This window comes from Trachemys scripta, chromosome 1, assembly GCF_013100865.1.
Source record: "Trachemys scripta elegans isolate TJP31775 chromosome 1, CAS_Tse_1.0, whole genome shotgun sequence".
Taxonomy (NCBI): Eukaryota; Metazoa; Chordata; order Testudines; family Emydidae; genus Trachemys; species Trachemys scripta.
In genome coordinates this window covers 132135971-132159963 of record NC_048298.1, presented here as the reverse complement: position 1 = coordinate 132159963, position 23993 = coordinate 132135971, and the positions used below count along the sequence as shown (strand labels likewise).

Genomic DNA, 23993 nt, shown 5'->3' with positions numbered 1-23993 from the left:
CGAAGGGGCAAATTACCCTCCATCCGCTATCTGATGGATGGGATCACCAGCCAATCAGCGAGGGAGGTTGGATTTTCATCCCCCTCCAATTAGCATTGAGGAATGAGGGAGGTAGCGGGAACGGGCCTGAACGGGGGGGTGCCAATCCCCCTTGGAACCACTGATAAGGGGGGAGGGGCGGAGAGTGCGCGCGGCGGGGCCCCTGCCCAGAGCGCGGTGCTCCCGTAGCCCGACTGGGCGCCCGCGCAGGGGGCGGGGCCGGGCGGCAGCGTTTGTCCAGCGCTCCCCCCGCCCCCGGGAATGGAGGGTTCGGGCCCCAACCCCGGGGCGGGGAGCAGCCGCCTGGAGCCCTGATAACGCGCCGCCCCGCGGCGCTTCCCGGGTGGCTCCCCCTGCGGCTCTTCGCCTCAACCACACGTTCCCAAGCTGGGTTCGACACGGGCCTGGGTGGAGCCGCTTGGGCTCTGCGTGTGGGGCTTAGTCAGCTCCTTAAGGTGGATCCGCGCAATTGGCCAGAAAGTCCTCGCACATCCCTGCAGTCCCCCCAGCTACGCTCTCCCGCCCCGACTCCTCGCACAGCCCTGCCAGTCTCTCTCCCCTCTGAGCTCCCCATACAGCCTGGTCAATGTCCCTCAGTCCGGCCCTGCAGCCCCCGGTTATTCCAGTGGTGGGCTCCTCACACAGCCTGGCCAATGTCATAGAAGATGAGGGCTGGAAGAGACCTCAGGAGGTCATCTAGTCCAATCCACTGCTCAAAGCAGGACCCACCCCAACTAAATCATCCCAGCCAAGGCTTTGTCAAACCAGGCCTTAAAAAACCTCTAAGGATGGAGATTCCACCACCTCCCTAGGTGACCCATTCCAGTGCTTCACCACCCTCCTAGTGAAATAGTGTTTCCTAATATCCAGCCTAGATCTCCCCCACTGCAACTTGAGACCATTACTCCTTGTTTTGTCATCTGCCACCACTGAGAACAGCCGAGCTCCATCCTCTTTGGAACCCCCCTTCAGGTAGTTGAAAGCTGCTATCAACTCCCCCCCCCACTCTTCTCTTCTGCAGATTAAGCAAGCCCAGTTCAGTCAGCCTCTCCTCGTAAGTCATGTGCCTCAGCCCCCGATCATTTTCGCTGCCCTCTGCTGGACTTTCTCCAATTTGTCCACATCCTTTCTGTAATGGGGGGCCCAAAACTGGATGCAATACTCCAAATGTGGCCTCACAGTGCCAAATAGAAGGGAATAATCACTTCCGTTGATCTGCTGACGATGCTCCTACTAATGCAGCCCAATATGTCGTTGGCCTTCTTGGCAACAGGGGCACACTTCAGACTCATATCCACCTTTCGTCCACTGTAATCCCCAGGTCCTTTTCTGCAGAACGGCCGCTTAGCCAGTCAGTCAGTCCCCAGCCTGTAGCAATGCATGGGATTCTTCTGTCCTAAGTGCAGGACTCTGCACTTGCCCTTGTTGAACCTCATCAGATTTCTTTTGGCCCAATTCTCCAATTTGTTTAGGTCACTCTGGACCCTATCCCTGCCTTCCAGCGTATCTACCTCTCCTGTCAGTTTAGCGTCATCCGCGAATTTGCTGAGGATGCAATCCATCCCATCATCCAGATCAATAATGAAGATGTTAAACAAAACCAGCCCCAGGAACCTTAGCCCTGCTATTCCAGTCCTGGGCTCCCCACATAGCTCTGCCAATGTCCCTCTGTCCTGCCCTGCAGCTCGCCTGCTATTCCAGTCCTGGGCACACCACAGCGCCTGGCCAATGTCCCTTGGCCCTGCCCTGCAGCCCCCCCTTATCCTCCCTAGCAGGGAGGGATAGCTCAATGGTTTGAGCATTAGCCTGCTAAACCCAGGGTTGTGAGTTCAATCCTTAAGAGGGCCACTTAGGGATCTAGGGCAAAAATCAGTATTTGGTCCTGCTAGTGAAGGCAGTGGGGTGTACTCAATGACCTTTCAAGGTCCCTTCCAGTTCTAGGAGATAGGATATATTTATTTGTCACCCCATGGGTGAAAATACGTCTATGCAACTGTGGATGGTTAAGAGGGTAGGTATTTTATATCCTGGAGAGATGAGCGTCATATAGGTATATAGCATGGGACCACATATAAGAGCTGTGTGTTATATACAGCAGGAAAATGTAAATTTATCACATTGTGGAGAGGTGGACAATTATTATATGGAACAAGGCATTTGGAGTGGAGCTGGGGGGTGGGTGAGGAGAGCTGCAGAAAAGATCTATTGTTTGGAGGAGATATTCTTTCATGATCATTTATGTTATTAAATGGTTATCTTTTATTATATTCAGTGAAGGACATAGATTATTTCAGGTAAGGATTATCATTGGAAGATTAAATTATCCCACAGGGAAATAGGAGATAATCACAGGGGTCATGAATTATTCTAAGGGAATATGAGATTATTTCCGTTATCTTAAAGGGGTATATTAGATTATCAAATACAAAATTATGAAATTAACATGTAGGATATATCATGCCAGAAAGGTATACAATTATCATATTGTGTTTGTGAAATTATTACTCAGGATACGTGGCTATCACAGTGCAGGGCATAAGATTACCACATGGGAGGATGTATTGCACCAAAGGAAAAGAATTTAGCATATGGGGAGATAGGAGTTTGTCACATGAAACTTTATGTGTTGAGACACAAGAAACTATACAGGTAAGAGATGGCACTTGAAGAAATAGGGGTCTAAAATTAGGTTTGTAAATGCATGTTTAGGCATTGACCTCAGTGTGACCCAGTAGGTGCTCAGCATTTTTGCAAATCAGGCAAGTACCTAAACATGGATTTAAAGTGCCCAATTTTAAGCTCCTATTTCTGAAAATCTTGATCAAGATTATCACACGAAGAATAGATGGCACTAGCTAATATATTACATAGGGATATACAGTATGTATTTCCACATGGTAGTATGAGATTTTAACAAGGAAGAATGAGACTGGGGAACATGGCATTTAGGAAATTTTCATTTGTACATTTTTTCAGGAATAGTAAAGTAAAACCCAAAGAAACATGGTTTTGAAAAACTATTGTTAGGGGGAAATAAAAATATTAGAGTATCTGCAGGTCACATTAGATTACAATGGTATCTGTTTACCACTACTGTTAATTGTGCATGAGAAAACAGGCCTTTATTAGCCAGGATGTAGAAATTTACCACCATCCCACTATCAGAAGCTGTGGGGTCCTGACTGCCAAAAACAGAGCCACCTTTCTCACCTCTCTGGATACCAGAAACCACAAGTGCTGACCATCCATCTGTCAAAAACTCCAGCTTTCCCGGATATATTCACCATTCAGTCAAGTGTTTTCTACATAAAAATCTGTGAAAACTTGAAAATATAGGGGCATCATAAATTGAATTTAATATAAAAATAAATTACACAAGGACAACTCTATTTTTTTTTTTCTGACTCCATCTGTTGTCTCTGGGGGCAGCAACCATCACTTTGTTCTGTGTTTGTTTAGTACCTTGCACAGTAGGGTCTGGGAAGGAAGGAAGATTATTACACTGGCTGGGATTTGATGGAGGGGATTACCACAAGATTTAGAGGGTTAGGAAATTTATCACCTGGGTTGGGGGGAGATTATCATATGAGTTGAGGACCCCATGAGGACATGGGAGATTGTCAAACTGGGACACTAGGTGGAAGGTTGGGAGTAGGTTATCAAATAGATTGTGGGGATTCTTAGCAGGTTTGATGAATTGTTTTGAGGAGATAATCACATGGCAGGGTTAAAAGATTATCTCAGATTGGGGGGATATCACCAGAGGAGCTACAGTCACATAGGCTCAGGGATAGTAAGAGATCATTATGAACTTGGACATTACATGGTTTGGGTGAGGTTAACACGCATATCTGAATTATCTCACTGAAATAAAATTATCATCGGGGTGGAGGGACATTATTACATGTGGGATTGCAGGAAAGTTGTTATATATTGATGGATAATAGCAATATTCACTTTAAAGCACTTTTTAGATTTGTATTTAAAAATTTACAGCTGTGGGAAATTGGGGGGGTAATAGATATTTAATGACAGTAGATGCTGAGATTCAAGAAGTTAAAGCTTTATAACCATTAACAACTAATTGTCAACATCACATGTCAACATATACAAATATCATTAAATCAAACTCTAATAAATTCGCAACTAGCATTTGTTTTACTTTTCCTAGCTGTACATTTTGATTATTGATGGAAATATTTTTTTCATTGGTTTGTGTGTGTGTACTGTGAAATTGACATTTACCAACATTCACTGATAAAAATCTAATCTTTCCAAGCCTGATTATTGCCTGATTTGTCATAGGGATACTGATGTGTGTGTTAGTGTTATTGAGAAGATGATCGTGTAGGGGGAATATTACGTGGGTTGGGATTATGGATCGGGGCGTTATTCCCCAAACGGATGGGGGGGGGGGGATTTTCCAGGTGGGTTTAGGAAGTTATTCCTTGGGGTGGGTTTAGGGGGGTTATTCTCTAGGCGTGTTGCGGGGGGGGGGTTATTCCCGGGGTAGGCTGGGTATCCCCCTCTCTAGGAGCCTCCTTAACCCGGGGANGGGTTATTCCCGGGGTAGGCTGGGTATCCCCCTCTCTAGGAGCCTCCTTAACCCGGGGAGGCGGGGGCGGCCGCGGCCGGGGGGAGCCGGGGGAGGCGGAGCGGAGGCCGGGGAGGAGCCGGGGCCTGCAGTGGAGCCGCAGCCCGGAGCAGCCGGAGCCGCAGCCGCAGCAGCCGTGGGAGCGGCGGGGCCCGGGAAGACTCAGCGCCGCCCGGACGGGGCCCCCCGCAAGGAGCCCGGGGAGCCCCCCAGGAACGAGCCCGAGGCCCGGCGGGAGGTGGCGGAGGCGGCCGCCCAGCCCCGCTCAGGCCCAAGAGCCGCCGCGGCCTCCAGTGGCAGCCGGGCCCGGGCGAGAGGAGCCGGGGCCTGGGGAGGGGGAAGCCAGGGAGAGCCCCCAGCTAGCCCGGGGTGACAGCCCCGTCCCCCGCCGCGGGAGAGACCCCAAATCCCAGCCGAGGGGCGAGAGCCTCATAGGCAGCTCCGTGATCCCCAGCCACGGGGGAGAGACCCCGATCCCCAGCCCCAAATATCTGCCAAGCGGCGGACTCAGCCCACTGACCGGGACGAGACCCTCTGCAGCCCCCTACCCATCCGGGGTGGAGCCACCCTTAGCTCCCCAGTACCTCGTCAGAGGGCGCAGAGAGACACCCTCCCCCATCCCTCCAGATCTAAAATAGACAAGGAGACACCCCCTCCCCCATTTTTCCCAAGCCCAGCCAGACAGTCAGTGGGGAACCTCCAGGAGATAAACCCCTTATGTCCATTGGGGACAGAGCAACCCCTCAAATACTTAGCCAGAAAGAAGCAAAACACCAAATAGTTACCCAGTAATTAATTAACACCCATTCAGTACCCAGCAAGAAAGTAAGGCCTGGGGAAGAGGCACCTCTCACCAACTGGCAGTGCCTAGAACACAGTTCTAGATACCAACCTGGCAAGGGGCACTCCCTCCTGAAAGAGGAAATATCCTCACACTCCTATAAAGAGACTGTCCCAAATATCCCATGTAAGGTGGGGGAGAAACACCTGCCAGCCAGCCACCAGGGAAGAGAAAAGAGACTTCCCTGAAACATCCACAGTTAGCAAGAGGAACTCCCCCAGAGACGTTGGAGATTTGCCTGCCCCAAAAGGGGACGTGAACCTATAGGGAAGAGAAGAGGGCTCCCCAGCTAGGGAGGGAAGGGGGAATTGATCTCCCATATAACCAGAGAGCCAGTGGGGAGAAGAAAACAGTATCTCCCTGGAGTGACACCCCTTAAATAGTTAGCTATTAAAGAAGAGACAAAGGAGGAGATCCCTATCCTAAGATACCACCAGCAATTTAGGGGGCAGACGACCCCAAGCAGATCATTCTACCTCTCAGGGTCCCGACTTCATCCACAATCCCCTCCCTCAAAATCTGAAGAAGATCTTGGAATAGCTGGCAGCAATGCTCTGAGGATGGAGTCCAGGGGAGGAGTGTGAAGGGCAGCACCCCAAAAACCAGTGCTGGAGATAACGCCCCCCTCCCTACAGAAAATCTTCCAGACAGAGTAAGTGACCACATTACATCACTCCTCTTTTCCCCTCAGTTCTCCTTCTGTCTATTCCTCTCTATCCTTCTCACTTCCCATCAATTTTCTCTTCTGTCTATACCTCTCTGTAGCTCTCTCCATCTTCCCATTTCTGAATACTCCCCACCCTTCTTTCTCGGTGTGCCTTTCTCCATTTTTATTTCTGGAATTAATTGTCTCCTTTTATTCATTATAAAGAACCAGCCTGATTTTCTTTCCAGTGCATTGCTTTTTGGAGACCCTAGCCTCAGGGTATTGTATCCAAGTCCCTCTGGCATTCCCCATCCACCATCAGTCATTAGTGTATTGACTTTATTGTGGACTCAGCCTTCATCATCACTGAAATGAAATACATTTCTCTCATCCAGGGGGTAATACCTAGGATCATGTTGATTGAAAAGACTGTGGAGGGGGAGGGTGAATCCTAGCATTGGTGCTCTAGGGGTGTGTCTCATGTAATGTTCATGAGGCTATGTGTGTGAATCTTGCTGCTAGTAACCTAGGGGTTGCAGAAACCCACTGTGCTTGGGACTGGGAGTTGTGTGAATATCAGTATTAGTACTCTCGGATGTAGATCCCACTGTACGCAGGGGCTCTGGGAATGAGCCCGTTGGTGTGAATCCCATTGTACCCAGGGTCTAGGAATGAAAATCTCAGTGGTAGTACTGGTGGAACCCACTTTCAAAACTAAGAGGAGCCATTCCATTGCTACTACCCTTCACATGTGGATCCTGCTCTATTTAGGGTCTGGGAATGTGAATGCTGATGCTTGTGTCATGGGGTACAGGCCCTGCTGCCTTGTGAAAATGGAATAGTTAAATCCCACACCAAGGGAGCCCTCTGACACTACCACAGTGCTCCCTCTCCTTCCCCAGAAAACACAGTTACCCTGGGTCATTCACTGGGAAATCAAGTCCAAAAGAGACATCACCTCAGAAGAGACAAATTCAGATTCCTTTAGCAGATGCAGCACCCCAAAGACAACCCCATAAAAATCCCAGTCTGAGGTATCCCTTTCCCTGTTCAAGATACTGGCATAAGTTCATTCTCCTGAGACAGTCGCAAGGAAATCCAAGGCCAAAGGATCCCTTGCTGTGACAAATACCAACTCAGACTCCAGTAGGAAAATACATAGTAACAGGGAAATCCAAGAATGATGATCAAGAGGGATTTCTTGGTGTAATTGGACAGTAAACTCAGACAAAAGAGTGTGAGGTCACCCCCAGATGACACCCCATCTTTGCCATTGCATTTTGACCTCTCTGTGATTCTTAGGGTGGCACAGTGGATTTTATAGAGGGAGACTGAAATCATAATGTTTGTGTTCTGGGGGGTGCTATAAGATGCCTTCCCACTTGTTGCTCTCCAGTTTTGAAATCCATCTGCTTTGAGTAGAATATGTTGTCTAGTGCAAGGAAGGTAATAACAGACATTTTGGCCTTCGTACACTCAAAGGGATTTACTGACTCTTCCTGCTCTTGGGGTTAATTTACCTTCCTCTGCCCCAGCTCTTACAATAATGACTTGACATTTTTCTAGTGCCTTTGGTTCAGTCAGATGCCACAGCACTTTACTGAATGTGTATGCCAGCCTTGCAAAATTCTGCTTGTCCACAGCAAGTAATATTTTGAAGGGTGTATAAAAGATTTGTATTTTCATTCTTCTCTGTCATTGTGATAAAGGATGAGTGTTTAGATTTTGTGGCTGAACTGGTCAATATGACAAGTTTGCAAGGCGGAATGCTGTGTGGGGCCTGTGCATAATTGTTTGTTATTTATTCATTAATTGCTGACAGAGTACTCAGTGCTGTTCTAGACACACAAATTAGGACAATCTCTGCCCTGAAAAGCTTGCAGCCTGAAAGACAGATATGCAGAAGCCAGGACATGCTGGTAAATCCAGGGGAGGGAGTAACTTGAGAGGTGTATGGTTTGCTGGTTTTTGTTGTTGTTGATTCTTATTTACCTGGATTGGGTCAGGGATGGTCTTAATACTTACTCCTGCCTATGAGTGAAGGACACTGGACTAGATAACCTCTCGAGGTCCCTTCCAGTTATATGATTCTACAATTCTGTGATTGTTAACCCAAGGCTGAAATGCTGCTGCCTCTGGGGTGGAATGCTGCAGCCATCCTGCACCAAAGATGTTACATAAAGGTGTAAGGTGGGAGGGGAAGGGATGAACATTATTTATCTCCATAAATGTGCAAGGTGCTTTACAGACAAATAACAGGTTTATGTCCTTAGAAGTGTAATGAAGACGTTCAAACCTGGGTACCAGTCAGGCTTCTAAATCCACCTAAATAAGTGACCTGATTGTCATAAGTGTCCATCAGCCCACAGTTGACTTCAGTGAGAGCTGCTAGGTGCTCAGCAGTTTGAAAATGAGGCAACTTATTTAATTGCCTGAATATAGATTTAGAAGCCTAACTTCAGGCACTCAGGCTTGCAAATTTCATCTTTACAGTATAAGCAATATGATCCTTTGAGATACTGAGTGTCCTCAATTTCCAAGGAAGTCAATGAGAGTTGAGGGTACACAGTACCTTTCAGGTTCAGGCTCTAAATAAGATTTCACATCAGATGAGAGAGATTAAAGGGGCAGGAAAAGGGTTACCTAAATGAATGATAACATATAACATTAGTCTCATCACGTCTTGTTGGTTCCTTGGATTTTGTTTCAAAATCCATGGTTTTATGGACAGTACCTGGGATCAGGATAAGGGGTCAGGCAATACCATATTGAACTGAAATAGCAGGAGCAATTTAAGGAGGCTGAATGTTAGTACCCAATTTGGAATCTGATTGTGACCCCGGATTCTTGTGAAAATTATTGAATTCAGGGAGGTGGGACACTTGTAAATTCAATTTTTTTGCTTTATGAAATGTTACTGACCTTGAATGCTAGAGTTCTGTTCCTTGGTTCTCTTTTTAACCCCAGGGGCCACAGCAATGCAGGCATCTTCCATACACTACCCCCACCAATGGACCTCAGCCCTGGCCTTGTGTAGCCTCCTGTAGCAGGGAGTTCAGTCTCCATGACCTGTTCAGACCTTTGGCCTCTGCTGAGAATGTCAGCAGGGAGACCTATTAATGCCATCTGTGATGTGAGCATCTGCCCATGAAGAACTGCACTAAGACAAGTAATTCATTTCCCCAATTCTCCCCAGCAATCAACTAGTCCCCCTAACCTAAGGCCAGATTGTAACCATTACCTTACAGGCAGAGCCCTGTGAGTTCTACAGCTGCAGAATAGTGCTTCAGAATCTCAGCTTTCATTTTAAAATAAATTATATTTCTAGGCCTGATGGTTTTGAAGATAACCTTGAAAACATGAATCAGGTATTTGAGTCTGCAGAAGCTACTCATTCAGGCTCTAAGAAGTGTGAACTGCCCATTCATCTCTATTGGATGTTAACTTGGAAATCTAAAGATAACCATTTAAATGTCAATAATCACTAACTATTTCACTGCTGATTATTTAAGAGAAACATCCAGCTAATGTGCTCTTTCCATTCCCAAAATGCCTCCCACACCTCCCTACGTACCAATAGCCCCAACTGTTCCCTATCCTGCTCTCAAAATCTTCAGCTTGCACTATGAAAATGTCTGTGATACAGTTATGCATTGTAAGTACAAAAATCTGTGGCATATTAAAAAAGTGAAAATGTGGAGACAGTTTAAAATAAATTGCATTTAATGTACAAATGAATAACACAGGGGAGACTGTACTGAATGCACTATTCATTTTCATATTTAACTCATTTTAAAGCCTCCATTTTAAAATGTAAATGAAACTGGTGCAGAATATCCAGAAGGGCTCAATCCAGACACCTTGTAGCAGAGTTCAGGGCCATCTGGTTAAGGAATTTCTTGGGGCTTTATTCAAATGTGAAAGGCTCATTATCCATTTCCCCATCACAACGTGGGGCCTGATTGGGATTGGTGCCCTAGAGGTGAAAGACTCAGAATCCCATTGCTGCAACTAGTTATCTGTTTTCTTCTGCTGATTCTCACTCCATGTCAGCACTCTCCTCAAATCCCTTCAGTGGCTTCCTATCTGTTATTGCATCAAATTTAAGTTCAGCTTCTGCACCTTTAAGGCCCTGCGCATTTTCATCCCACCTACGTCTCTGCTCTGATTTCCTCCTACTCTCCTGCACTCCTCCCAGTTCTCTCTTTACTGATCTTTGCATCTCTTTTTTCCACTCTTCTTTGGGTCTTCTATCCTGCTGCCCTATATGCCTAGGACACTCTCCCTGTCCTCATGTGCCAAGCATCCTCCATCTCCTCCTTAAAACCCATTTTTCCAGGAATCTTTCCTAGCTGCAGTGCACTGGGCCCCTCATCAGTGGTCTTCCACACTGGTGTTGTGACCCTGTCTTGCCTTTACCTTTGTTAGATCATATGCTTATGGGGGCAGGGAGGTCTCTTGACCTCCAAAACACTCCCCAGAAAAGATAAGCCTAGTGTATAGAGCACCTGATTGGGACTTAGGATATCTGGAGTCTCTTCTAAGCTCTGCCACTGGTCTGCTGGGAGACCTTGGGCAAATCACTTTGCCTTTCTGTGCCTCGGTTTCCCCACCAGTAAAATGTGAGGAATGAAACTGATCCTTTATAAAACACTTCAAAATTTAAGGCTGAAAAGTGCTAAATAAGAGCTAGGGGGTATTATTATTCCAGAGCTATCTAAGGTAATGAATATTAGGAAAAACCTTGTGAAATTAAACAAAAAGCCTTTCAGACCTTGTTTATGCATCATGAAGGAGCAAATAGAGAGCACAGACTCAATTTTTTTCCTTTGCAGGTCATCTGTAAGCTGAAAGGCCCCATAGCTTGTCAGTGTAGTTTTAAGTTGTTTTAAACTAAAGTAAACTAAAACTAAACTAGTTTTAAGTTGTTTAAATATGTTTTAAATTAACTTAAGCAAAGACATTCTGGGTCTCCTGAAACCTTTCTCCTTAAAATCTCCAGTCACTTTTTCTTGGCCAAGGGTTAAGGGTCTCTATTCCATCCTCATCTTGTCCTCTCTTGACTTTTGTGTGTGTGTGTCATCTCCTAGTTCCCCTCCTAATTGCTCTGGTCATTCGTTCAGTGTCTTTTTCACTAGGCTGACCTCTTCCTTTCTCCCCTTTTCCATAAGGATACCACAGGGCTCCATCTTTGGCCCCCTCCTCCTCACTCTTCTGTACACACTCTTTTGGTGATCTCATCTATTCAGTTGGCTTCACTACCATCTTTATGCCAGTGACTTGCAAATCTACCTCTCCATTCCTGACCAGTCTTCCTCCATACAGTCGTACATCTTAGCTTATCTCTTGGACATCTTCCCTTGGATGACTCAGTACCAACTCAACATGGCCAATACGGAACTTTGAACTTCCTTCTGAAACCATGCCCATTGTCTCCCCCCCACCCCCTTTCTCTGTCCTTTTTTTACAACACCACCACACTTCTATCACCCAGACTCACAGTCTGTGTATCCTTTCTGACCACTCCCACTCTTGCCCCACAAATGGAGGTTGTGTCCATATCCTGCTGTTTCTTCCTCTATAACCTAAGATCAACCATTTCTCTCTATCCACACAGCTAAAATTCCTGTCCAGGCCCTCATCATCTCCCATCTTGACTGCTGCAGCCACTTCCTCACTGCCCTCCTTGAAACAACATCAGCCCCTGCATAACACAGCTGTTAAAATCATCTTCCTGGCTTGTTGCTCTTGCCATGTCATCCCCCTCTTCAGATCCATCTGTTGGTTCTCCATTGTCCACCCCATCATGTCAAGCTTCTTGTCCTCACTTAATGCCCTTCACAATTCTGTGTCTCCCTTCTTATCTGCCCTTGTCTTCTATTGCGTCAATGCCAACATAAGAACGGCCATATTGGGTCAGATCAATGGTTCATCTAGCCCAGTATCCTGTCTTCCGACAGTGGCCAATGCCAGGTACTTTAGAGGGAATGAAGAAAACAGGCAGTCATTGAGTGATCCATCTCTTGTTGCCCATTCCCAGCTTCTGGCAAACAGAAGCTAGGGACACTTCAGAGCATAGTTTTGTATCCCTGCCCATTACAGACCTATCCTCCACAAACTTATCTAGTTCTTTTTTAAACACTGTTATAGGCTTGGCCTTCACAACATCCTTTGTCAAGGACTTCCACAGATTGACTGTGCATTGTGTGAAGAAATACTTCCTTTTGTTTGTTTTAAACCTGCTACCTATTAATTTCATTTGGTGGCTCCTAGTTCTTGTGTTATGAGGAGTAAATAACACTTCCTTATTTACTTTTTCCATACCAGTCATGATTTTATAGACCTCTGTCAAATCCCCCCCTTAACTGTCTCTTTTCCAAGCTGAAAAGTCACAGTCTTATTAATCTCTCCTCATATGGATGATGTTCCATACCCCTAATAATTTTTATTGTCCTTTTCCGTACCTTTTCCAAATCCAGTATATCTTTTTTGGGATAGGACAACCAGAACTGCACACAGTATTCAAGCTGTGGGTGTACCATTTATTTATATAGAAGCAATATGATATTTTCTATCTTATTATCTATCCCTTTCAGGGCCGCCCGGGGGGGGCAAGTGGGGCAATTTGCCCCGGGCCCGTGGGGCCCCCATGAGAGTTTTTCGGGGCCCCTGGAGCGGGGTCCTTCACTCACTTCGGGGGCCCTGGAAAACTCTCGCGGGGCCCGGGCCCCCGGAGCTTCTTCCGCTCCAGGTTTTCGGCAGCAGTTCGGCAGCGGGGGGTCCTTCTGCTCTGGGACCCGCTGCCGAAGTGCCCTGAAGACCCGCGGCAGGGGGTCCTTCTGCCCCGGGACCCGCCACCGAAGTGCCGGGTCTTCGGCGGCAATTTGGCGGCAGGGACCCCTGCCGCCGAAGACCCCAGGCCCCCTGAATCCTCTGGGCGGCCCTGATCCCTTTTCTAAAGATTCCCAACATTCTGTTAGCTTTTTGATTGCCACTGCACATTGAGTGGATGTTTTCAGAGAACTATCCATAATGACTCCGAGATCTCTTTCTTGAGTGGTAACAGCTAATTTAGACCGTATCATTTTATATGTATAGTTGGGATTATGTTTTCTAATGTGCATTACTTTGCATTTATCAACATTGAATTTCATCTGCCATTTTGTTGCCCAGTCACCCAGTTTTGTGAGATCCCTTTGTAACTCTTCGCAGTCTGCTTTGGACCTAACTATATTTAATAGCTTTATATCTGCAAATTTTGCCATCTCACTGTTTACCACTTTTTCTAGATCATTTATGAATATGTTGAACAGTACTGATCCCAGTACAGACCCCTGGAGGACACCACTATTTACCTCTCTCCATTCTCAAAACTGACCATTTATTCCTACTCTTTGTTTCCTATCTTTTAACCAGTTATTGATCCATGAGAGGACCTTCCCTCTTATCCCATGACAGCTTACTTTGCTTAAGAGCCTTTGGTGAGGGATCATGTCAAAGGCTTTCTGAAAATCTAAGTACACTATATCCACTGGATCCCCCTTGTCCACATGCTTGTTCACCCCCCTCAAAGAATTCTAGTAGATTGGTGAGGCATGATTTCCCTTTACAAAAAACATGTTGATGTTTCCCCAACAAAACATGTTCATCTATGTGTCTGATAATCCCTTCCAGTTCTATGAGATTGGTATATCTCTATATTAAATAATTCTGTTCTTTACTATAGCTCAACCAATTTGCCGGGTACTGAAGTTAGGCTTACCAGCCTGTAATTGCTGGGATTGCCCATGGAGCCTTTTTTAAAAATTGGCGTCACATTAGCTATCCTCCAGTCATCTGGTACAGAAGCCGATTTAAATGATAGGTTACATACGACATGACCAGTATGACCTTCTGCTTGTTCTCTTCTTCCAGAAACATTCCATGTACTTACTTCCACACCATACTTGTGGAATGCCTTCCCTAGTCTAGCCAGTCCATAAACCCATTACCTTATCCTCCTTCAAATCCCTCCTCAGGTAATTCTACCATGATACCTACAGGAAACTGCCAACCTGTAATGGCCAAGCAGGGGCTAGTGAGGATCATATATTTATGTATTTATATATTTAAAAATTATACATAAAGTTCAGATTATCAGCTTGTTACCCTCATCCTCCCTCCCTGTTTCCCTTATAGGGAAGGAGGATAAAAAAGAAGAGGCTGGAGAAGTAGAGACACCCCACCCCCCCAAAGCAACCAGGAAGATGAGGGATGGGTTAGAGTAACAGAGAATCCCTGTCACAGTGGTCAGGAGGGTCTGGGGTGGGGAAGAGAGAAAAGGCTTCTTCCAGCATCTAGAGGGGACTGGAAGGGGGATTTAAGATCTTATCAGGTAGCTACTATTCAGAGGATGGTATGAAAAATGTATCCCCTTAGGAGTCCAAAACTGCAGGATGCAGAATTCCCAATAGAGATTCTAGCTTCCCAGCCATAGAGAGTTGTTAGAGGGTGTAGGCTTTCCACTAGAACATTGCTTCTTGGCCTTGCTGTTGGCCATCCTCCTCATAGATTTCATATAAACTTTTGGCTAGGAAGTCTGACTGATGGGTGTTGGGTGTTATGCCTCCCAAAATCCCATGTATCAAATATGCTTCTTTTAATTAATTGGCGTGACTTTAACTGGCTCATAATAATAACAAAAATAAAAAGACAGAGAGTCCTTATTTACAAGCTACATCTAGCATCCCTTCATTCCTACGTTCAGTCTCCAACTTCAGCTCCAGCGCATCTGCTTCCAAACTCCTTGGGCAACCACATGCAGTGAACACATTCCATAAATGTCTCAGTAATCTTATCGGTGGAAGTGTTTGTTATATGTCCTTCTGTCCACCTGGAATAAGCATCAACTACATAGAAGTCCATTTGCTTATTATGTGCAAAATGAACGTGGAATCTTTGCCAAGTCTTAGGCTATGTCTACGCTACCACTTAGGTCGGTATAACTTATGTCGCTCGGCCCTCCCCCTCTCCCCCCGAGCGACATAAGTTACACCAACCTAAGCACCGGTTTGGATAGCGCTGTCAGGGGGAAAGCTCTTTCCTGTCAACTTAGAGCGGCTACACTAGAGAGCTTACAGAGGTGCAGCTGCACCACTGTAAACTTTCCAGTATAGCCATAGTAACCAATTTCTATGGACGGTGTGGAACGGTTTGTGACATGTGTTGGTGACTACTTCAGAGTTCACATTGACTAATCTTTTTCAGTGTTTTGTTCAAAGCCTGGCCACCAAAATCAACTTCTAGTCAGTTTTTCATTTTCACTATGCAGGGGTGAAATTCATGTAACTCAGCCGGGCTCCTACTGTGTAAGCCTTGTATTACTGTTGTTATACCCCATAGTGAACAGTCATTTTTCACTGATGAATCCGGGTTTGTTACAGGAATTAGAACTAAATTTCTCCTATATGAACAGTCCTGCAGAAAGAGTATATTACATTATTTTAACCCAATAGGTCTTTTCATTTCTGTGGCTATCTTTTTTGCAGTAATGGGAAGATCTTCTGAGTGGGTTATTCTGAACAGTGATCTACTTCTGAGTCTGTCTCTAATTTCAGAGGCAATCTCGATAGCGTATCAGTGTTAGCGTGTGCTGTACCGAAGGTTTGCACTGGATATTATACTGATATGCAGCTAAGATTAAAACCCATCTCTGCATCCTGGATGCTTCCAGGCCCGGAATACCTTCTTTTGGAATTAGTTTTCCTATCAGAGGTTTGTAATTGGTTTCCAAAGTAAATTTCATTCCAAATAAGTACTCATAAAATTGAGTTACTCCAAAAATAATACCCAATGCCTTTTCCTCAGTATAAAAGTAATTGTTCTGTTAATGTTCTTGAAGAAAATGTGGTGGATTTATCTTGCTCATCTTTGCATATGTGTGAAATTACAGCTCCTACCTCTACTGGTGAAGCATCACTTAGTAATAGTGAGAAAAGCTCTGGATTAAAATGTACCAGCACAGTAGAACTCCTCAATGTGCATCTTCAAAAGCCTTATTTTGTCCTTTGCTTCAAACCATTTTACATTTTTTTTCTGTAACAGTGTAAACATTAGGCTTATTGTATATATATTTGGGATAAATCTTTTATAGTAGTTTTAACAAAGTTAAAAATGACCTCAGCTGTTAAGCATTTTTAGGTAGAGCCATGTTCTCAATACCTTTTGTTGTTTCTTGTAAGGGTTGTGTTGTCTTCCCCTGCACCTGTGCTAGGCCGTAAATAAGCAACTTGGTTATTTTTCTTAACTTTAAAACCACATTTTTTGCAAAGTTTTCAGAATCCCTTCAACATTTCTCAAGTGTTCCTCTACATTTCTACCATATGTCTAAACAGCTGACAAGAAAAAAAAAACCTTGGTGAACTTGATCTATCCATTTTTAAAAAAAATCTGGCAGGTCACTGTCTACACTGAATGGTAGCCTTTTGTGCCTATCTCCATAGTAAGGATATTTTAGAATCTGGCTCTAACGTGACCTCATGATATGTTTGAGGCAGGTCAAGCTTTGTAAACTTTACCCTTCTTGACAGTTTAGCACATAAATCCTGTGGTTTTGGAATTGGATCCTGATCTGCTTGCCACCTGGGGCTTATGGTGACTTTATAGTCCTCACAAATCCTCACACTTCATCAGTTTCAGGAACACACACAGGCAGTGCAGCCCATTCACTAAACTCAGCAGATGAAATTATTCCCTGCTCCTGCAATTCTTCTAAATGCCTTTCTGCAGGTTCTCACAAAACATAAGGCACCGCGGTGATGAGCCTTAAGAAATGTTGGTTTGGCTTTTAAATATATATTCTGTTATGCTTTTCACTAAACCCGTGACTGTACCAAAAATAGATTTTTCTTTTTCTTTCGCCACCAGACCTAACTTGTGGTATACTTTATGTTCTTGAGCCAGTTTGTGCCAATTAGAGAAGGTCCATATCCTAATACAACAACAATAATAACAGCAAACAAGTACCCCAGTAGTTTACATTTATTTGCAGACATCCTAAAACTTTGATTGTCCCTTGATTATAGCTTTAAAGTGCAGTGTTAGTTTCTCTTAGTGTAACATTAGCAAATTTCCCGTTCAAAAAATCAAAACTACTGCATTACTTTTATCCATTTACATGAACACAGAATAAAACATTTGAATCCCTTCTATCTTGCACTGCAAATAGTTCTGAGTAGCCATCTTGTTATGGACAGGCTCAGAGTTTGTAACAGGCCCCTCTATATTCGCTAGTTGTTGTACTTCATTCTTGTAGGTGACAATAATTTCCTTTTGTTGAATTCCTTTCTCCTCTGTGGTTTATGGCCAACACAAGCTACACGTCCTCTGTAACCACATCTCCAGCACTTCAGCTTGTTGGAAAATATATTCCTCTGCTTGCTGGGTTAGTCCTAAACAATGGAACCACCGACTCCTGGGTACAGTGACTCCTGTCAGCTCCTTGCCCTGTGGGCTGGGCTTTCCTTTTTCCATGCGGCATGTAGGCAGAAGTGCACTCTCAAACTGCAGTGCTTTCTTTTGGCTGACTCAGATACGAATAGCATGTCCACCACTCCTTCCAAGATAAGTTTCATTTGTGAATAATACAGAGCAGCCTCTCTCTTCATTCTGGATTTCTAGTTCCAGAAACAAAGCAATTTCCCGAGTCTCACAGATAGTTACCAGTATGGCAGGTTATAGATGGTGATTTGAGACTAGCCAGGAAATCAGATATGCTTTTTCCTTTCTGATTTCTTAAGTGAAATGTATCTCTCTCAGTGAGGAAGTTTGTTTGGGGCAGATAACATTTTTAAGCACTTCATTCTAGTCTCCCTCATTCATATCTCGTGGTTCTTGAGGGAAAACAAAAATCTCTCAAAACTGCAAATGTTTCTCACAGACAAACTTAAGAAAATTGATTTTCCCCCCGTGTTATTCCCTTCAGTGTTAGTGGTATAAAAATATTGCACAACCTTTGCACATAAACTTCAAAATCCTCGTTTCTTTCATCGGAGTAGAAGTTATCCATATTTCCATACATGGCTAGTTTTATCTTTTCTTTTTCTTCCTTTCTTTTTCTAGGCCGCCTCCTTCACTGCTGTCACTCTGATCCTCTTGCTCTTTCAAAGATAAGGTGACCCTGGCATTGTCAACAGTGATTTTCTCCCAAAAGCCGACTGTATCTTTTTACTGCCTGAGCCAAAACTTTTCAAACCAGGGAGCCCAAAGTTAGGCTTCTGTATCTATATTTTAGGCACCTAAGTAGAAGTGGCCTGATTTTCAGAGGTGCTGTGCAACCTTAGCTCCATTGATTTCAGTATGAGCTGCAGTGCTCAGCACCTGTAAAAATCAGGTCACTTCCATTTAGGTGCCTAAAATATAGGTTTAGCAGCCTAACTTTAGGTTCCTAGGATTGAATATTTTGGCCACTGATTTTCAGGGGATCAAAATGAAACTAAAGTATCTAATTGGTACAGTTTTGGGGTCCTTTAAAAGCTACACCCAGCCTCATTTCATTCATAGTTTCACTCCAGCTGCACCTGATTCTAAACTGACAACTCTTTTGAGTCCTGCCTCAAAGAGTATTCCAGACCATAAAGGGGCAGTAACCACACATTTGCACAGTTCTTAAAGCTACATACACCACCTTTAATACGTTTTCAGCCCTGCCATGTGAAGTTAGTAGTGGTGCAAGGAGGGGCATGACTGACTGAGTGGAAGAACTTTGCAAATTAGCTGGTCAGGCAAAATAATAATTTCTTCTGCCAGCTAGTCAGTGGCATGTACAGCACAGGGAACCTGAGATGGGGGAGGCCAGCTTCCATTTTCAGCCTCAGGTCGAACATGCTGGTCAGTCACCGCACCCAGGATGTTTATTACTGCTCACTGAACAAGCTGTTGACTTGCCTTAAAATATCACTTGTCCTGAGTGAATTTGTGGTTATTCAATGTCAACTGATTATGGGATTTTTCTTAGTCATTTTCTCTCTCTCTGAACCACGCAAACCACTGTTTGCTTAAGTACAGATTTGGATGAGTGCTCTAGAAGTTAAAGGCTCTAGACCCCATCTCTCTGACTCTTCCTGAGCTGGGGTTATGTTGAAACTAGTGACCAAGAGGTGAAAGACTCTATCCCATTTTCAATCCTGTCTGATATTATGATTGTACATCTTTACATTTATGCCTATAGGCGATGTGAATAGTGTTAGTGTAGGTATTTGACTGACTGTAAAATGGATGTGTACAGTTAATTCTAGCTGGCTAGATAATGTAGTAGGGCCTACAAAAACACATTGATTTGGATTCATCCAGTTCATTCTGTGGTAGCAGGTTTTTCTGTAGTCGAGCGAGAGAGAGAGAATAAGAGAGGTGGTAGAGGGAAGATTTGCCAGACAGTACAAAGGCCTGAGTGGGTAGTGGAAGTTGAAAGAACCATGAGTGTAGTAGTTGTTCTGGTTTACCCTGTGATGCCAGAAGTTACATGCTATGCAGTGTTGAGCTGGTTCACTAGTTGAATAGGAGACATCTAAGGAAAACCCAGTGTGCTGCCCAAAGTTAGAGTGAGGGCACTCTTCCCTACAAGTCAGCAGTGACTTAATTGTACAGATTGATTCTAGAGCAGGGGCATGCAAACTACGGGCCACATCCAGCCCATCAGACCATTTAATCCGGTCCTCAGCTCCAGCCGGGGAGCGGGGTCAGGGGCTTGCCCCACTCTATGTGGCTCCCAGGAAGCAGCCGGCATAACTCTCCTCTGGCTCTTACGTAGGCCAATGGGAGCTGCAGGGGCGGAGCCTGCAGACAGGGCGGCGCGCAGAGCCACCTGGCTGCGCCTCAGAGCCAGAGGGGGGACATGCTTCCAGGAACTGCTTGCAGTAAGCGCCACCCTGAGCCTCGTCCCGTGACCCAATCCCATGCCACAGCCCCGATCTCCCTCCCACCCTCCGAACCCCTCGATCCCAGCCCAGAGGATCTTCCTGCACCCCAAACCCCTCATTCCTGGCCCCACCCCAGAGCCCGCGCCCTCAGCCGGAGCCCTTCCCCCCCCCCCGCACCCCTACCCCCAATTTCATGAGAATTCATGGCCCGCCATACAATTTCCATACCCAATGTGGCCCTTAATCCAAAAAGTTTGCCCACCCCTTTTCTAGAGTTACCATGCTGCTGGAGGTACGATCTTAAGATAAGTTGTCAAACTGAGAACCTGACCAGCCTGACTGTTCATGGTCATTAAATATCCCATAGCACCTCTCATAAGAGACAGCACAATAAATCCAACATTGTGGCCAAACTTCATCTTAGGAAATTATACTCTTTCCCCCAAATTTTCCATACAGTTTCTATTGGATACAGGATTCTTCTTCACTTCCCATCCTAAACTGTTATTTAGTGTGGCTGTGTACTCTTAAACAATTGCTGTGTTTCACCCCAGAGGCAGCTGTGTTAAGCAGTGCATGATCCTTGTGTATGTATAAATGCAAAACTTGCATTACTTATGGAGATAATTTAGGAGTCACTAATGCAAGCTTGAGGGTAATATGAAAGTTATATTTAAAAAAAAACTCTCAAAAGTTAGGAAATGAAAAAGTTAAGATACTTAACCTGTGTATGCAGTGTACATATAATCCAAATTTACTCTGGCATGAGTCCCCCCATGAAGGGCTTGCATTTATAACACTACTGTATATTAACCTTATATTTAACTAAATACATAATAATCCAGAATGCTCCATCTATGCAACATAAACAAATTAAAAGTCCTGTGAAAACTGTAACTTTTGCATTTGCTGAATTTCAAATGTTTCAAATTTGAATCTTAAAGTAGCATAACATTGAAAAAGAGAGAGAATTTTTTTAAGCTCTGTTTTTATTTTACTTCATAATTCCAGGGTTGCATAGTTAAAATCTTACACAAATATTCATTTCCATAATGAAATAGCAGCATGAAATCACAGCTCCATATTAGTTTTGTTATTCTATAGTCCTGTACATATTAACATGACTGAGGTTTTGTAATGCACACTTACAAAATGGAATATTTTGTTGCTATTTATTTTGTTTCTTTTCTCCCGAGTTGGCCTTGAGTCTAGTCCTTAATGAGGCCAGACTATGTGGAAAGATGCTATTGAAGTTCTGCTGTTTTTAAGTTATATAGACACTAAGAACATTTTTTGTTTGTTTGCTTGGTTTTTTTACACTGGGAAAATTTATAGTTATTTCACCCTTGTATAATTCCAAAAAAGGGTGGATGGATTCTGCTTAAGCTTTTAAAAAAAAAAAATCTTTGGGATGAGACCAGTTTCAGTCTTCAGCCTGAGAGGAGATATTTTCAATAAGATATGTGCAGCTGAAAATGGGCTTGCAATGGAAGGCCTGATGCAACACTACCTGTCAAGATTGCTGTATTACTCTAGTTCAGGGGAGGGCAATCTATGGCCCACAGGCCGGATCCGGCCCGTCAGCACTTTCAATCCGGCCCGCGGGATTGCCAGCCCCGTGGTGCAGCGGGGCTAAGGCAGACTCCATGCCTGCCTTGGCCCCATGCTGCTCCCGGAAGCAGCCAGCACCATGTCCCTGCGGCTCCTGAGGGGAGGAGGGGGGGGCAAAGGGCTCCATACGCTAACCTCAGCTGCAGGCACCGCTCCCCTTGCTCCCATTGGCCGAGAACGGGGAACCACGGCCAATGGGAGCTTCAGGGGTGGTACATGCAGGCAAGGGAAGCACATGGCGGAACCCCACCCCACCCCACCCCCAGGAGCCACTGCCGGACATGCTATTCACTTCCGGGAGTGGAGCCTGCCTTAGTCCTGCTGTGTGCCGCCACCACCACCCCAGAGCCACTCGAGATAAGTGGCGCCGGGCCAGAGCTTGCACCTCACACCCCAACCTCCTGACCTGAGCCCCCTAACCTCCTGCCTTGAGCCTCCTGCTGCACCCCTACTGCACCCCTGCCTGAGCCCCCCGCCACACCCCTCCTGTACCCCAACCCTCTGCCTTGAGTCCCCTACTTCACCCCAACTCCCTGCCCTGAGCCCTCTCCCACACTCCATACCCCCTCCTTCACCCCCTGCTCTGAGCCCCCTCCTGCACCCCGCACCCCTCCTGCACCCCAACCCCTTGCCCTGAGCCCCCTTCTGCACACCGCACCCCCTCCTGCACACCGCACTCCCTCCCGCACCCCAACCCAATGCCCCAGCCCTACATTCATGGCCCTGCATACAATTTCCCCACCCAGATGTGCCCCTCGGGCCAAAAAGTCTGCCCACCCCTGCTCTAGCTCATCACTATTGTAGCTGATGGAATGGCTGATGCTGGGAAGATAAGTAAGTTGCAGTTGGGGCTTTCCTTTCCTCATTCCCTCCACTCCAGAAGCAGAATAATGTTTCCACCAGCTACAGATAGGGTGATGGCATAGTTTCACTTTTGTGTGTGTGTGCTGGCTGTGTGATTAGAGAGGTGTTGTCTGAGTGCTGGGTGTTTGAGACAGTGTTGGTTGTTGTCTTTGAGCGCTAGATAATGTCTGATTGTTTGGGCGCATGGGTGTTTGAGCCCTGAATATTCTATGTAGTGAGTGAGTGTGTGTATGAAAATGCAAGCCCTGTGTGTGTGTGTATGTGAAAGCCCTGGGTTGTGTGTGTGTTGGGAGTGAAGGCTGGGTGTAGAACCTTGTGTGCTTTTGTGTTGTGAGAACACTGTGGCGTGTGAGTACAGGGTGTTGTGTGAAAGAAGCTGGGAATTGTGTCTGTGTACAAAGGTGCTGGGTGCATACATGTCTGGATCTATGCGTGCACACTGTGTCGTCTTGGAGTATCTATATTTAGAAAGGATATCTACTGGTTACACTCCGCGCCTCAGCTGATCCAGTCAGTGTGGGTGATGCACTTAGTAGGAGGCACCACCTGATGGTTTTTCCTGAGTAGGGGTGGGTGGGTGGGTGGGGGTGTGTGTGTGTGTGTGTGAGAGAGAGAGAGAGAGAGAGAGAGAGAGAGATCTGTTACCGGAGTGTGTTGTTTGTGTTCGACTATTGCCTTTATGTGTGCTGACATGCATCTCTATACAGTGATCTTTTTAAAAGTAAATTTCATATTGGAGAAAGGTGCAGAACTTGCAGCCCCTAAAGACTTAATTCCCCTCTTTATCTCCAGAACAGGTACAGTGCAGGCTGCAGTCATGCAAACTAACTGTCTCAGCTCAGATTCAAAGGGACCATCACTGGCAGGGATGAGAGGGAAATTCAGTCCTTGGTGCAGCCAATTAGTGACAGTTGTGGTGATGTTTTTTACTGATGACCTGACCCCCTAGAACCTGGATGGTGATATACCTGCCCATTTGACATAGGTTACCAAATATATTGTTTTATTGTAAAAATGTGGCATCTTGAATTGAATGCTTGGGTATAATTACTGCTCTCACTGTGCAGGGGTGCTTTATTTTTATGAAGGAAAATATGGTCTTGTGACTAAGGCAAGGATCAGAGTCAAGAGACCGCAGTTCAGTTTGACCCCAGTTCAGTTCTCTACCCTACTACAGACTCACTGTATCATAGGACTGGAAGGGACCTTGAGAGGCCATCTAGTCCAGTCCCCTGCACTCATGGCAGAATTAAATTTATCTAGATCATCCCTGACATTGTGTAACATTGGACATGTCACTTCTCTACGTACCTCAGATTTCTCAACTTGGGGATAATAATACTTACCTACATTTCATGAGGCTTAATTCAGTCAAATGCTTTGAGATCCTTAGGGAAAAAGGGCTAAAGAAGAGCAAAGTCTTAATTATAATGATTCTGTTTTCAGTCCAGTTTCAGTCCTTCCTTGATGTGCTTGATATAATTATGTGTATATACCACTATA

The 23993-nt window shown here is 45.3% G+C and overlaps 1 protein-coding gene across 3 annotated transcripts in view; it reads left to right on the top strand.

Annotated features, from left to right (window-relative positions):
* The first annotated feature begins 4730 nt into the window (after positions 1–4730).
* Positions 4731–23993, top strand: part of FOXJ2 (forkhead box J2) — a 33235-nt gene continuing 13972 nt past the window's right edge. For 2 of the 3 annotated variants that reach the window (XM_034785560.1, XM_034785569.1), the window contains exon 1: positions 4731–6126. The gene's annotated coding sequence lies outside the window, so the exon portion shown is untranslated. The remainder of the gene's footprint in view (positions 6127–23993) is intronic. The other variant, XM_034785550.1, reaches the window with a different exon arrangement.